At 39.0% G+C, this 17497-nt stretch overlaps 1 protein-coding gene and 2 long non-coding RNA genes across 4 annotated transcripts in view; 1 reads left to right on the top strand and 2 right to left on the bottom strand.

The window, feature by feature from the left end:
* LOC145456144 (uncharacterized) overlaps positions 1 to 17497 on the bottom strand; it is a 93592-nt gene that overhangs the window by 19121 nt on the left and 56974 nt on the right. The gene's annotated exons all lie outside the window — the stretch shown is intronic.
* Positions 1132 to 2271, top strand: LOC145437023 (uncharacterized). Of its 2 annotated transcripts, none has more exons than XR_013914544.1 (3): positions 1132 to 1326; positions 1720 to 1855; positions 2121 to 2271. It is a non-coding gene; the product is annotated as an uncharacterized LOC145437023 (long non-coding RNA). The 2 variants fall into 2 exon arrangements; XR_013914546.1 differs by lacking the exon at positions 1132 to 1326 and adding an exon at positions 1356 to 1587.
* LOC145451540 (uncharacterized) lies at positions 9326 to 12427 on the bottom strand. The gene is made up of 3 exons (XR_013918948.1): positions 12259 to 12427; positions 11644 to 11728; positions 9326 to 9488 (listed from the first exon to the last, which is right to left on the bottom strand). It is a non-coding gene; the product is annotated as an uncharacterized LOC145451540 (long non-coding RNA).

Raw genomic sequence — 17497 nt, forward strand, 5'->3', positions numbered from 1 at the left:
AACCCCATAATGCTATGTTATCTTGTCGATATGTAAATATATTACATAATAAACATTAGCAACACTTCGCTTTAGCTGCTCGCAAACTGTTTTATGCCTTTGTGACGCTGTGTTCATAATAGCAGTATAGGTTATCCAATCGAGCATAAACAATACTAACTTAACAGTGCCTGTACCAGACTGCATACTCGTCACATATGCTGTAACTTACTGCACGAAGCTCGGGATTGCGTTACATCGCTGCGAACGGATTCCTGTGCGGTGTATGAACTCACATGTATGCATTCTAAGCCGATGACGTGAGTATGCTTGCAATTGCTTCCGCTGTGCAAGCAACCCGATGGATTATCGAACTGAACTAGATAAGTAGCCTATGCTATCACTTTGCATTTCACTACAGATCTGCGATTCCACGCGCCTTAATAGCGTGACTGTTTATTCCAAGAATAAACATTTTTGAACTGCATCAATGACGATATTTCATAGCTCACAATTACATATAGACCGTGCAACCTGAGGAAATGATAATCCACGTACACATTCATAAGATACAGTTTAAGGCCATATCAGTGGCGAGTTGTTTACTTGTATAATCCACAGCTGCAATGGCAATGGATTGAGGATTCGAGTCCGACCGTGGTGTTGGAAATTCATCTAGGTTTTCCTTCGCCATATCAACCCCTTAAAAGCCTAGAAGTGGACCGTGCTATATAAGGCGGCAGCTACTGAATAAAAATGAAGGAAATTGGCCTGGTGTAAATGACCAGAAAAGTCGACAAACACCATGAATACCACGAACAACAAGAAGGCTATATTGTTTATAGGTAATATAAATGTATAAACCGTATCAGTTTATTCAAAACTATATATACGAGATTTGTTAAAGGTCAACTGCATCTTCAAAAAGACTTTCCCTTATTTCGTACATTATGTGGCTATAGGAACATGGATAAAATAATAAAAATTGCGAATACTCAATAGTTTGGTCGTAATTTAATTTACAAATAGAAAAGCCATAAAACGGAAACGAAATCATTCAACCATGAAATGACGTCATGTAACTGACACGACAAGTCCTGGTAAACAGAAAGGTATACATTTTGGTCAGATATAGGGATTGATTATACACTTTTTGCTTTGGATTTGGGTCTTTTAGCGTGGTCATGAAAGCTGTAAAGAAGATCAGGCATCGAGGTAGATGTCATGTAGCGTATGGTTGATACTCTCACACGTACTGCCGGTTCTCACTTCATATTCTTGCAACAACAAAATTATGGAAAGAAGATGTCAGAGGAATGCTATAAACCTACTAAGTGTCTGGAATCGGTAAGTGGAAATGTATTGTGTCGGCCAGTATTGTAAGAGTGTAACTAACCGTTTCTTCTTGTACTTATATTGTTTTCACTCGAGTACATGTAGAAACAATTATGCCTTCAAAAACTTATGAAGTATAAGTGTAGTAGTCTGAAATAAATCCACTTCACTGATTGAAAAAGTAGGGGCTTTACTTACTGAAAATGGAGTCTATGACCACTGACCAGCCTACTTCAGAACGGTTACGTGGCTAACCAGCTTTTTATGGAAAAGGTATACTCTTATTTTTGAAAATGAAATTCTGTTTGTTTAGTCGTATAAGTCATTTTATTTACTGAATGGGTAGTGTCAGATATCCCTGACTGAACACCTCTGGTAGTCGTTACTAGCACTACATCGATTTAGGCTTTATCTTCGAAAACAAGTTTTCAAGGAAGAACAAAAGGTGGTACACGGAAGAGATACACGTTCTCAAACTCAAAATCATTCACTGATGAAGCTGTTTGAGCCGGAAAGCCTGCATGTCATGTCGGCAGCAAAAGTTAGAGGATAATATCGATGATCCATTGATATATCGTAATCTGTGTAGTGCAGTTTGAATGTTAGGTACTGTGTAATATTATGGCTGTTCAAAACAACCCTTATCAGATTTCAAATGCATTTTTGTAGGATGAAGTTGGCAATCCTTCATTCTAATGAATCATTAAGATACATTTGGTACACTGCCTTCAATCTGACAACATTTGGTATACTGCCTTCAATCTGACTGTTACCAAAACTTTGTAATATACTTTTACCTGTTCTAGATTACTTCAATGAAAAAGTTGAAGCACTCATCAAAACAAGATCAGGAACGGCGGAGTTGCCCAATTCTATTGAGATTGTTCATCCTCATGCGACTACTGACGTATTCAAAATTAGCTGGGACAAAGCTATTGCCAAACACAAAACCTGATATATTTCTCTCCCTTAGTCAGTAGTGGTCCGGATGGATTAGTTATGTTGCATTTATTATTTTCAATAAAACTATTCATTCACAAGGAAGCATTGCAAAATTGAAATCTCTTGAAAGTATTGGATGAGAATTTTGATCAGATGGCGGTAACAACGCGCGCAGTAAGGATTCTTCGTTTCGTTGTTTTTACGTTTCGTTGTTTTTACGTGGGATCCACAAGGCCGGCGAACAAAATTTCTCTACGCAGTGTTTCGCAGCTTCCTGAAAAGTATAATTGTTGTGTTAGGAAATTATTTGGCAGCTCACTCGACGTTTCATTTGAATTAGACTCATTTACTCATGCATCGAATGAGGAGTCTAATTCTGTGGCCATATTCCTGTTGATATCCACAGTAAGTCATGTCCAATGCATCAACATCAGGACACACTGATTGAAATGCTGTGATGCATTCTTCTGTCACTTACTCGGGGGGACCTTCTTGCTGCATAAACTCTCCCTAATATTTATCATAAGCTGACAACCTCCATAGTCCATACTGACACCTGTAATTGATAATACCAAGATTCCTAACTGTAAAGAGGTGATACACACTAACTCACAAATACCACTAGAGACAAGCGGCTTACGTTGAACAAGCTATAGGCTGATCATACTATTGATTACTAACCTCCTTCGGTTAGTGATGTATAATCACACGCAAAAGACCTATCGTTATACGAAGCTGCTAGGGGTTCCACTGATGTTGGATGGAGCGAATCAACACCAGAAACGCGTCTGCATTTATACATTATTTTCGTAGGTAAGTGCAAAAGGTATACTTACATTCGACATCTGAGAACTCAGACTCATTTTCAATATCCCTTGACGAATCCGTTACAAGCAAAACCTCCGCCATCAACTAAAATAATCGCCCTGCGATTGGGAGTACACAAACATCTGCGGTGGTTAGAAGAGATGTCATGTACCTGACGTCACAATGCACATTCTGCTTTTTCGATAAACAACCCAATATTGAGACTTTCAGTCCAAATTACGGCCATTTCCGATTAGTTTGAAATACGTAAAGTCGGCAATTTCGGTATAAAAAATAATTCTGAACATGATTCCGCAAAGTTGTCTATGAAGATGCAGTTGACCTTTAATGACTTAAGGTGAATACGGAACACGTTAGCAGTCTATAGAAAATATTTACATTGGCATAAATCAGGGGTTCCTGGGCAATCTATGGTTCTTTTGATGACATATGACTCTCAGATAAATATAAAATGTGATTTATTAAGTATTATTGAAAATCAAATTGAAAGCAAAATCGTAATCTCTTCCAAATCTGCTTTGTTATTCTTCATCAGAAATACACATTCGTGATGTACTTTGCACGGTATACATACAACGCATGCAACGCATCGCCTGACTTTCTATGATTCTCATAAGGTAAATACTAGTGAAACGAATTGAGGAATATCGACTGCATCTAATATCGAAATTTCAGATCAGTCGAGTGGTAATGACTTGAGTAAGTGACTAGACTTTTCTCGACTCGAGAATAAATTTGTGTATTGACTGGACTTGTACTCGAGTCACTACACATGACTCAACAAGTAATAAAACTCAGGACTCGGACGGCCTAGAGAGGCATTTCGTTGTAACTTCGAAAAATAGTAGCCTGCGCTACCGCATAATGCTAGGCAATAAATAGCCACTGAACATAGTTACAATAAGGTGAGCTGAACATAATTGACCTTGAAAATGAACAGGTAACACAATGACTTGGACTCGAGTCTCAACACTGTGACTATGGACTAAAACCTTTGAACCATGACTATGACACGGACTTGGCTCGGTGGTGATTTGAAAATGACTCGACTTGACTCGAGTCAAAACGGCGTTCCAATTATTCGCTACAAAGCCCGAATTCAATGGCTGTAACTAAGTCACATGGTTCCAAGTCACAAGTCAATCTTACTTTTCTGTTATTAATGGAGTCGAGTCATTTTGAAATCATAATCGAGTCAAGTCTAATTCGTGGTGGAAAAGGTCGCGCCCGAGTCTAAGAAATTGTGTCCACTGTTCAGTTTCGAGTTCAAGTCATGTTCAAACCAATTTTTTACAACTCTGTTCGAGTGGTATTGAATGCCTCACATTCATAATGTGCTGATTTCTGTCATTCTCAACAATTTCTGACCACTATTTTGCAGTGTTGGGATGACTCGAGTCAACTTTTTCGTATGACTTGACTTGACTCAAGTCACTGTGCCAAAATGACTTGACTTGACTCGGCACTTCAGAAATGTGTATTGACTCGTGACTCGGAGCAAAATTCACGAGTCAATTTCAGGTCATCAAGTAAACTGGCTCGATTAAATATATGTGTGTTGTGTATGTTAGGATTGTTTGCGATACGCCGATGTCACTTGTGAGAATAACCATTCATTCACTGATTGTACATTTCACTGATCCTCCCTAGTTACATCACAAATAAATTGACCGCAAAAGAAATGATCACAGCTTACGTTGTGGTAGTAGTAGATTAATATAATTCTAATAGCAACGCATCTCTGTTTCTTAGACGGCCCAGTGCTCACCTTTACCAATCCCATTGTGTGATTTAAATCGAACGAATATAGTTTATGCGTCTATAATCTCACGGATGTGTAGATGGATGGGTAGTGTATCGTACGACATCCATTTGTTTCAACTTCCCGAGGATTCGAATACGATCCTCAATTTGGGATGATAATAACAGACTGTAGCGTGGAGCTCTACAGTTACTCACTTATTTTATTATGCGTGCGTGACACACACATGTGTGAGTGACACAACATATTTTTACATGTATTCAATTTTATATTCGTTATTTCATTCAGGATAAATAGCCTTAATCTGTCCTTCACGCAGCTAGCAAAATGTGATGACTTTAAATCATCACTCATGCTTCGAAAATTCAATTTGACTTGAACTGTGACTTGACTTGTGACTTGACTTGACTTGACTCGAGTCCCCTCCAAAAATCGAGTGACTTGACTTGACTCGAGTCACCTTCGAAAATCGATTGACTTGACTTGACTCGAGTCAAAATGTGCAATGACTTGAGATGACTCGTGACTCGAAGTAAGTGACTTGATCCCAACACTGCTATTTTGTTGTACAAGTACTGATAGACAAAATAACAATAATGTGGATCTCTACTATTGTTCGAGGTTACAATGAATATGCTTGTCTCAACCATCCTAGTTTTGAGTCATATGACTCGGTTGAATCATGCGCAATGACACAAGTACTAGTCGAGTCGATTCACAAAAGGACTAAGTCAAGTCGGAGGGTGTTTGTAACCAAGATGGTCAAACATTCTGCCTCTGCCAGGAAGGAATTTGTTTGATTTTTTTGGCATCTCCTGCGAAGCCTGTATGTTCTCATCGTCCTTTTTATCTCGATACTTTTGCTCCACAATCTAGTTTCCCGATGGAATTTTCCGTTTCCTATGATTCAGTTAAGGAAGTTTTTCACCGCTGGCCGTCGGGCGGAAGCTGCCTTGAAATGGTAGTCGTTTGTCAGTGGTATGTTTTTTTCTCGTGAGTGGCCGAATCTTCCAATGACTTCCTCTTGAAATGTTGTCGGTTGGTACTCAATTTGGGATCGGCATCATTCGACGAGTCAAATTCCTCTTTTTTTCTTCTGCTTTGTGAGAAATGTCACTTCACCTGGTCTTTCATTTCGAGCGCTTTCCTAGAAGATAGGAATCGGTTGATTTGACCGGAAAAATAGCCGCAGTATCACAGAAAATTGACATACTTTAAGAAATCTGAATCAAGTGCTAATTCAAATGCTTTGAGTCGAGTATTGAGAGACGATTTTTACGAGCACTGATATTATAAGCTCGTTCATACTATAGAATTGATTAACCGATTGGCACTGGCAGTTTTCTCCAAAAATTTTGCTGCACTTTTCAAAACTGAAAAACAAGACACCAATGGCATACATTGTTGGACTCAGAATGACAGCGTCTAACCCACTACACCACGAAACGAGACGAGAGCAGGTCCGCCACCCTTGTATATAATCGAGAAGACTAGAAAACTTTTCTGTAAAAATGGACATGTTTTGGTTACTTCCTTATAGATTCCACTACGAATACCTACCGCTAATTTGTACCTGCTGTTCACTGCAACAGAGATAACGTCTTTCGAACAAGGCACAAGTGACCGATTTTGCTCAACTTATGCAATCGATACTACAGATCGTTTGACCGTAAACCGTAGTCTGGTTCATGCGTCAGTCAGGTATTTAATATGAAGTAGAGCCGGCATTATAATCTTTCTGGTCATGGAATGTACATATTTGCACTTCCAACATTTTCCATGCTGTTATGATAAACATACTCATGAACACAACGGGGATATTGTCAGTGGCCATCAAATCTCACAAAACATCATGTTTCAATCATGAGTGACAGCATCTCAAAATCTATTCGGGTGGCCTACAAGTTCTAAATATCATTAAGAGTGGATTGTCTCACATACTTTTTCATGCCTCAATGATTATGATATTCTTGGCTGGCCCGCCAATTTGTACAAGCTACCGATCTAGATAGTCGCCGGTTAAGTAACAACTGGTTTTTTGACTAGTTCTAGTTAGACATTTTGAAAAGTGTGTAGTTTTAGTTCAGTAGTTCATTAAATAGTTGCCAACATCTAGAAAACACGCGTCATCATTTGGCGTAAATCTTGATGTAAACATCGTGATGTAAACCTCAGAGACCTCGTCACTACAGAGACTGGCGTAGCCGGGTTGTTTGGGGTTGAAAGCTTTCCCATTATACGTAGAAACCTTATTTTAGAAGTGACAATTCTGCATCCAACATTACTCATCTCGTTTGCGATTCAGTAATTTGTATTATCGGTGCTGCCGATTATCGACAATCGACAGTGCATAGCGGCATGCGATCTAGTTGTTAGTGGCAGATCTTTTATGGTCGAAGTTCACGTTACCGATCTCGAACACCCAGCAGTTTGTAGGAGTCTGTTGGTATATAATATTTTAGGAAGTGGGTAGTGTTTTATCATTGGCCGAATGATTATGATCAAGTGTTGTAAAGGAAAAATGATACCATATAATGAAACAGAAAACGAGTAAAGTTTATGTCAAAGTCACAAAATGTCCGCTTTACTTGAAGCTTTACCTGCTTTCCAATGTATATCAACTATGGGATTGGGCATATTGATCGTTCCAAAGATCCCAGAACTGTTATTAAAACTCTTCGAAGCTTTTAAAGCGTTCTCATGCTTGGTGAAGTTTATGAATGCGTATCCGAGCGACCTTCTGACTTCATCTTAGCTGAAAGTCTTCAGATCTCGCATCTCTCGAGAATCCGTGATAAGTGCGCCGCGTCGATGTTTGAAATGGGACAGGAGAAGCTCCTGAAAACATAATGAAATCAGTTTAATGAAGTAGGCCTACTCTTCATAGAGTACATGAGTTAGTCACACAAAACTGCTACAAACAAAATATAGAACAGCGATTCTCTACCTTATCAGCCTGTGTACTGGTAAATTTCCCAAAATTAAGGTCAACACAGAATGTAATGACGACAACAGCATGCAATTTAAAACCAAGAATTTGAATTGCAACAAAATGAGAAATTTGCTACTGTCCGTTTGATATCACACCTGTTATAACAGGTCTCATTGAAGATTCTGGAAGAAGGGATAAAACCAACAACTCACTCTTGACCGTTTGGTGTATTTTGAAAGAAATGCTACTAACTGCTTACCAGATGAACAATACTTGTTAACATTACTAAATGATATTTACGAATTTCGTCAAATTTTGGAAAGTCTTTATGACTCATGACTGGTCTCACACGAGTTGTAGGCTTCTTTAAACTTTGGTACAGTACTTGCAGCATTGTTGGCTGCAGAATTCCAGGTTAGCATACGGAATCGTCAGGTCAAAAAAAGGTTAAGTACCACTGCTCTAGTCATTTTTGTATACTGACTTGACGATAACACTTCATAGAACACACACATATTTCAGCACCGAAGTCGTGTCCAGTAATTCTCAGTTTATCGATAGACTAGTGTCATAGCTATGGATCAAAATTGTTTACATGACAGATCGAATACTCTCAACTGATGCTACTTTTTCCAGGTTTTTATGCAGGGACAGTGGTTCTCAACCTTTACTAACCCGGTGAACCGTTACATTTATCCGAAAGCATTTGGAGAGCGCCATATTTCCGTCGAGTCACAAAAAACCTACCACCTTACACATCTAAATACACCACTTCAGAATACTGGTTCACTATATCAACTGTGCATTACCATCAATGTTGAAGGAAAAAATCCTTTAAACATGATCATCACAGAAAATATATTACAGTAAATCATTTCGACTTGTGCTGTATGAGTCGGGTGTGTGTTTTTACTTCCGGTGAACCCTGAGACTGGCTCAAAATGACTTCGACAACTAGATCATTTTGGTTGTCTGATTACACTAATTAGAGGAAAATGTCGGTAATCTAATTCAAACATAATTCGTGAAATGTTTCTTTGCTCTAATTCTAATTCTAATTTCTAGTCTTTCCGAAAATGCTACAGGAGAACTGTATCGCGCGAAACGAATCAAGCACAGTGTGCAGACATTTGTCAGTCACATGCTTATGAGACTGAGGTCTGATCTAATAATAACTGGACTTCATTCCATGTCCAAGTTTTTGCGAATTGCGTAATTCTAATACAATCTAATTTGGAACAACTGTGTAACTGTGTGACTTTAAGTATAGTGTAATTTGGGAAAAAACCTGTCTAGTTATAATTCGGATTCTAGTCTAAATTGGAAAAATAACTTTGCAGCTATAACTCTAATTTTAACCTAGTTTGTAAAAAAAACTGTACATATACCATTCTAATTCCAAATTTAATTGCTAAAAGTTGAAAATAATCTAGTTGACCAAGTCTGGCTCATAGAACCCCTGTTGTTATCGTGTGAACCCGTTTAGGAACCACTGCTCTAAGTTAAATACAAAGCATGCTCATAGTTGTGATTCAGACATACCTTCAACTTTTCACCGTCCACACTACTAGGAAGATTGTCAAACATAAGTGAAGTTGTAGAGAAAAAAAACCATTAGAAGTGTGTCTGTCTGTTCGGCCCGTTTTGCATTGTTGATCTTTTCACGTTTCTTCCATTCTATTGCGTTAAGACCGTCCGAGGCTTGTGTTCCTACACATAAAACTACTGATGGTCGCTGTAGTCAGGATTGCAATTTACTCCAATTGCTAATTGGAGGTGGCTATTTTCGAAGTATACTCTCGATTATAGCAAAATGATTCATGACAATATCACACAATATAAAGGTAGAATCTTGGAAAAGCATTTTCAATTACCGCGACACAGGGGGCTGTAATTCACTAAAATAAGTGTTGTAACTAATTCAAAAAATACTTTCTACTTTTCAAATCCAAATGCAAAAGTAATTTCTGCAGTTTGATCGGGAAGTAGAAATGGAAGTAGTCACAACATAACCTAATAATTAGTTCAAGTAGGCAAAAACTACAGCAGACCAGAACTTTAAGTTGAAACAGAGAGCGTGAACTTTCTAAGTAGGTAGATAATAGCGGCAAAAATTAGCCAAAAAGTTTGAGAACCACTGGACGATGTCCAGTAGGGTGGTTCAAAAATAACTTATTTTCCAGGGATTCACTGATTAAATTGTTAGGTTGCATAAAAAAATGCTTCCCGTCAAATTTGGCTCGATTCCAACCAATGAAAACTGACACAGAGTCAATTCAAATTCTTTAATTTATGATAAAAACTTGAAAATAAATTTTGAAATTTTACTCTCAACCCTATAAAATTGTTAAGTTGCCTAAATGAACGACGTGCAACAATTTTTGCTCGATTCCAACGGGTAAAAGCGAAGTTATTACAGTTGAAATTTTAAATTTGCAAACATACCATTGACGGCGGGAAAACCCAGAATTATGAATGAAAAAGTCAAATAACTTTGTTTCTACGTCTTGAAGTTGCGTCAAATTTGTTTTTCATAGTTTTCTTAGACAACTCAACAATTTCATAAGGTTTACAGTCAAATTTGAAAAAAAAATTGATTCATACCTTAAATAAATTTCAATTGTCCCGGTGTCGGCCTCTACTGGTAAGAGAATTCAGCAAAATTAGGTGTGCAGCGTTTTTTTAGGCAAATGAACAATTTAATTAGAGGATGCCCGGGATCCTGAAAAAAAGATATATTTGATCAACCCTAATGTTTAATCATACGGGAACTATACCGGTTGGATATTATGATGATTCATATGATACAAATGTATCGGAACGTTACTTTGATAAAAATTTTTATTCAAAAGTATATTATACCGTGCCATGCCAAGACCGCATTGCAGGACTGCCAAATACACTACGATTTTAAATATCAATTTCAGAAACGGAACAAGTTATACGCCAGCTCATTAGTTGTTGAATTGATTTAGAAATTCGGAGCAAATTTTCCACATTGTGTTATGACACCGTTAATGACCTGCTTTCGATTTGGCATGCATCGCAATTTACAATACTGCAATTGCTGTACCATACTGTTTAAAAGTAGCATACCCTACAACTGGTTCAAGGATATTTACATGTAAAACTTAAAGCTGTGACCAATTTACAAGGTTCCGAGTCACAGGTCCAATTAACTGTTAGGCTATTACTTGGACTCAAGTCAAGTCACATCATTTCCAATTCACCACCGAATCAAGACCGACTCCACATCAGGGAGCAATACGCCGAGTCTGAGTCATTGTGTTAAAACTCGAGTCCGAGTCCAAGTGATCGTATTTATTATGCAGTAAGAGTTAAATCAGGTTGAACTCTTGGGTGATATCTTGGGTCGACTCATGCGCAAAGACTCAAGTACAAGTCACGTAAATACAGAAATTGTCTCGAGTCGAAGTAAGTCATTTTGCGTTTTTAAGAAAATAACTTGAGTCAAGTTAAGTTGAACGAAAAATTGTGACTCGAGTCATTGCAACCCTGCCAAAACCTACGAAGACTTGTTGAAAATTGTTATTTTTTTACTGTCCTATTTTGAGACATCTGAGGGTATGAACAAGTCCAGCCCACAACAAGGTTGCAATAATTTGAAAATAAATCAAAGAATAAAGTGATTTTAACGGGACTTACGGTAACTTCAAAAAACTCAAGATGACACTAGCCACTTATTATATGGAACTTTCAGATATCCACTATAAGTTGCACAAAATTGCCATAAATACATGTTGGTATGATTTCTATTTTTGATTACTGGTCTAGAGTACGTCAGCACCACAATACTGACTAGATTGAACTGAATATTGGATCTCACTATCTGGTCGTACTATACCTTCCTTGCCGAGGTTCAAATTCCTTTTGTTATTGATTTCATTTTTTTGCTTCTTCTGTTGACCGATCATTCCATTCGGGAAGCCCTGAAATGGCAGTCAACCGCACGGTCAAAGCCAGACTTGTACAAATTCTCAGTCTAGTTCGGGTATTTAGTAGTTCTAAATGAGGATTTCGAAAAGTGAGCAGTTCCAGTTGTGCATCTTTAATATAATTCAGTTGTAAAACAACCAGAAAGCAGGTGTTATCGTTCGGTGTTTTGTTGTTATGTGTTATTGCAGCCCTCGCTAGGTCAGAGTCATAGCTTCTGACAGTGGTGTAACCAGGGGTGGGTTTTGTGGGTACAACCGCCTCTCATTTCAAGTTCGAAACACCTGCCTTTGAAAATGCCGGTTCTATCTCCAATATTTCTCAGCTAATTTGCAATTCAGTAGTTTGATTTATTTATAATTATTAGCTGTTTTAATTAGGATTGTTAAGGTTGCTGTTTATAGATTAGTTGAAGATGTGAGTTTTGCAATGTCAATACAAATTTTGTAAATCCAATAGTTTGTACTTAATCCAGATGCAGCACCGCAATAGTGGATCAAAATTAATCATGGACGCAATTACATACGTTTTCTACACCATTCAGCGCGTTGATACAAATTGTCCCATCTCAAGAGGTTTTGAATTGGATGCAAGCACATCTGTTGGACATTTCCGATGGCGGAGTTGATGGAGATCTGAATAAAAGATGACAAAAACGTGACAACAACGCATTCAAACACACCAATACATCCAAGAGTTGTATATGTACATTGTACATGCACCTGATATATACAACTATACAACTAATGGTGAGGATAATATACATACACTACAGTAGGAGATCTTGACCTGGGGTCTATATATCCCTTAATGGTGTAGGCCAACACATATTACCGTAGTTGAACGACCATGAAAGGCCAATGTTTAAAAAAGAATAATAGGCAATATTGTCCTTTATAATATCTGTTCTCATTGCAGACTGACATATTTATTTTGTTTCATTTTTGGCGCTCACAAGAGTTCGCAAGAAAAAGTGACGAGCATTTATTAGTAATCAGGGGCCATCATTAGGAGTGGGCAGAAGAGATGGAATTTCGTTTGTAGTCATCGGGATACCAAATCCCCATGAAGTGTTTTTACCGAAAGTTTTCCTAAGAAAATCAAACTCTCAAAGAATGAACAAGGCGATTATTAGGGCCCCAAATTCCCCCATTGTATACTAGGAGTTAGTTTACTTAAATCAGACGTGGTCATGGTCTGTGACAAAGTATTTGGACTTGTGGTCAGGGTTGTAACTAAGTCACATGGTTCCGAGTCATAAGTCATTCTCACTTTTATAGTTTTGACTCGAGTCAAGTTGGTTCATTTTCAATTCACCACCGAGTCAAGTCCAAGTCAGCGAGCAGAGGGTCGAGTCCGGGTCATGGTAACAGTTTCAAGTTCAAGCCTTGTTTAATCCACTTTTTATAACTGTTTGGTGATATCGAGCGGTTCGCATTTATAATATACTAATTTTTCTCACTTTTAACAGTTTCTGGTCGCATTTTCAAGACCCGCTAACAACAGATGAAATACCAACAATGTGGTTACTTTACTATTTTTCGAAATTACAATGAAATGTCGGTCTTTGCAGCCCGAGTCTCAAGTGATATGACTTGAACTCGAGTCATTTCCGTATTTTGAGAAAATGACTTGAGTCAAGTCGAGTCATCAGAAAATCGCGACTCAAATCGAGTCATGACTCGATTCATTACAACCCGTTGCACGCCAAATTTGCCTCAATTCCAACCAGCATTTCGTTCATATTGTGGATTTCGCACTGTCAGTAAACTTTTCATTTGACATTTTACCGCTTGTAGCCTACTTTATAGGATTACCAGTGAACCCGTCCCTCGGTGAACCCGTCCCGTGAACCCGTCCCTCGGTGAACCCGTCCCTCGGTGAACCCGTCCCTCGATGAACTCGGCACCTCCGGCAACCCTAATATCCCCCTCCCCCAACCCTAATATCCCACCCCCGGCAACCCTAATATCCCACCTCCGGCAACCCTAATATCCCACCTCCCCCTACCCTAATATCCCACCTCCCCCAACCCTAATATCCCACCTCCCCCAGCCCTAATATCCCACCTCCCCCAACCCTAATATCCCACCTCCACCAACCCTAATATCCCACATCCGGCAACCCTAATACCCTAACCCTAATATCCCACCTCCGGCAACCCTAATGTCCCCCTCCGGCAACCCTAATATCCTAACCCTAACCCTAATATCTCACCTCCGGCAACCCTAATATCCTACCCCAACCTTAATATCCCACCTCCCCCAACCCTATAATATCCCACCTCCCCCAACCCTAATATCCCACCTCCGGCAACCCTAATATCCTAACCCTAATATCCCACCTCCGGCAACCCTAATATCCTAACCCTAATATCCCACCTCCGACAACCCTAATATCCCACCTCCGGCAACCCTAATATCCTAACCCTAACCCTAATATCCCACCTCCACCAACCCTAATATCCCCCCTCCCCCAACCCTAATATCCTACCCGAACCCAATGTCCCACTCCCCGAACCCTAATGTCTTCCCCCCCCCTACCCTACCCAACCCTAACACCCCACCTCAACCTACAGTTGCAACAACGAGCAGACCACGCGTGGTTGATATGTGAGCAATAACAATCGTTGGGATATATTTTTCATCTGAACAAGTCACACACAATATACAATGCGATAAGACCCAATGCGATGTCATGAACAGATACGAGGATGTCGAACGTCGCACGTTCGCCCCTCGCCAAGTCAATTCAACAATGAGCCGACCACGCAATCGTTATCACGTGATCTGATCACTCCGTGACTGCGTGATCTACGCATGCCCTGACCTCCTTACAAGATCGACAAATCAGTTGATAATAACATTATTAGTTTAATAATTCATATTAATACTTGTTAATACACTTAATTTCAAAATTTCCCGAGGGCGGAATTCACCGAGGGCGGAGTTCATCGAGGGACGGGTTCACCGAGGGACGGGTTCACGGGACGGGTTCACCGAGGGACGGGTTCACTGGCAACCCTTTATAGGTCTACCGTTGTAGACGGCCCATTGTCTAGTCATTGTGAATAATAAACATTCAATTGAAACAAATAGGTCGACATGATGGTATGCTCAACGTACCGCAATATCCTAACTTAAGCAAGACTGCGTAGGCATAGCATGGTTCTTATATCAAGAAGGGTTGTACTACTACACATTTTAATTATTTCTACCATAATGCGCAGTGCAACTACTTCAATTCTTCATAGGGCCAGATTTTGGTCAAATGAGTCTTTTCATGTAAAAATTTGTGAGTTATTGAGGCGGAAAATTATTTACAGGCCAAACTACTCAGTAAGGACAGACAGTCCCAACCATGAGTGAAGATAAGTAGTAGCCCACAGTTCTAACGTTATAATTTGCATATGTTACGTCGAATTTGATCAAAATTAATATTTTTAGGTCAAAAAATATCAAAATTTTGATTATTTAGGTCAACATCTTTCATTTTTTAGGTACTAAATGTCAACTTAGTTAAACCCATACATGGGATCAAACTCTCCTTCGGGATTGCCAGCATTCTGATTGCATTTGTGATATGACGATAAAGGAGGAGAGGAGTGAAATTTTTCACTATCAAAAGGGGAGCGTGTCAAAAAAACTTTTAGAACAGCCGTTCTAGATCTAATTGAAGTTGCAAATTTAGCGAAACGAGTACAGATTTTGGAGATCCAGTAGTTTGGTAAAGTCTGGTTACGGTGCCGGAGTAGTGATTTGCAATTACGTTAGATATGAACGAGTTCACCTACGTTTTCCTTACCATTCAGTGAGTCGATACCATTGCCCACTTTGTCAAAGGCGGGGTCTTGAATTGGACGAGAGCATGTCCAATGCCGATGGTGGAATCGATGGCGATCTGAATAGAAGATGTCAAAAATGTGATAGCAACGTATTGAAATATATGAATACATGCGGGAAAATTATGTGCAATTGTACATGCATCTGAGATCTGATGACCATACGTACAACACACTTGATATCAAAATAGAAGCATCAAGTTTCTCATTAAATTCAGCTTTTTGATATTTGCTTTCGACTTCCCCACACTTGCAACAAACAAATTTTGAGCTCAGTTTGATATTTGGATGACTGTTACAGAGCAGTGGTCGGCAACCTCTGGAGTCACAATCCCAAGCAGGGTCATCATAAATGTTCCTGGCGTCGCCATGACTCAACATATCTATCACTGTTTCAATTCAATAGTGAAAATCGGCTAATAGTTTAATGTTCTTGTTCTATACTTAGTTTAGTTACAGTAAGTAGGCGTGCGGTACTAGCTCTCAACGGACGATGTTCAGTCAGGTGGATTTCTGTCTGAAGCAATCTTAAAATGGCCTCCACTTTATCATATGTGTCAGTTGGTCGGACCGATTCTGAGATGCCAACCGTTGAATATTGAGGCGAATCTATCCATAGCGGCAAGTCTCAAGCTGTAATATGCAAGCGTGTTTGTGAAAGCACGGCCTGTCGTAGCGGCCTGGCGGACAATCTTGAGATGACTCGAGTCATGACTCGAGTCGAGTCATACTTGAGTCACCTTTTTCGTATGACTTGACTCACTTTGCAAAAATGACTTGACTTGACTCGGCGTTAAAGAAATGCAGATTGACTCGTGACTCGAAGCCAAATTGACGAGTCAATTTCAAGTCATCAAGAAATCGATGTCGCTAAAAATCACTGTATACTAAAAAGATGTTTCTGATTGTTCTCGCTGCGCTTCATTCAATGATTTTGCGTCTTACTGGACGTCCATTATTCTATTACAAATACATTGACCGCTTACCGCCTTACAGCGTACGTTGCCGGGTCGCAGTAGTAAAGTAACATAATAACTAGGTATCTATCGTTGTTCTATAGACTGGTCATTGGTGCTAGGTGATCACCTTAACCAAATCTCTTGCATAATCTAATATTCTAAATCGAATTCGAATATATTTGACAAGTTTATATTACTAGTCAAGCATTGGCGAAGGCTAACTTTGTATTTCATGGATATGTTATTAGGTAATGTATCATATCAATTCGTTTCAGCTACCGGTATCTCAGGTTTTTCATTCTATTCTCTATTTTGGATGATAAATTAAAGACTGCGAATATACAACAGTTACGTATTTTACCAGTACTGTGCATTCAGGAGCCATACAACGCATTTTTCCATGTCTATTTATCTCTATATTCATCCCTTGATTTAAAATGAATGGCAAATCAATCTGAATTTCGAACAGCTAGCAAAATGCAATCTGATGCCTTGTACTTCGAAAAGACAACTTGACTTGATTTGTGACTTAACTCGTGACTTGACTTGACTCGAGCCAAAATGCGCAATGAATCAAGATGACTTGTGACTCGAAGGTAGTGACTCGATCCCAACACTGCTGGCGGAAGAGACCGACATGACATATTTCGCATCATTCACCAATGACTCAGCAAGTACATGATTCTACAATAGAGTAGTGCAAGACACAGATGAATAGGTTCTCGTAGCATAGACGCAACTAGAATTGAACATGGCGGTATTGAAAAATCATTTATTTGCAGTCCCATTATGGTAGTTTACTGAAGAAAATGGCTGCAACCTAAAATTTTATCACAATTTTATGTTTAATTTGATACAGCATCATTTTAGAGCGCATTACCCTTGGAAAGAATTTTTGGAATATTTTTGTACGACAACCTTACTCAATAACTGTTGCTTCAGCAATACTTAAAAAACATTTTTTG

Source organism: Botryllus schlosseri, chromosome 1 (assembly GCF_051294905.1).
Source record: "Botryllus schlosseri isolate E-star chromosome 1, Bs_hap1, whole genome shotgun sequence".
Classification (NCBI taxonomy): Eukaryota; Metazoa; Chordata; class Ascidiacea; order Stolidobranchia; family Styelidae; genus Botryllus; species Botryllus schlosseri.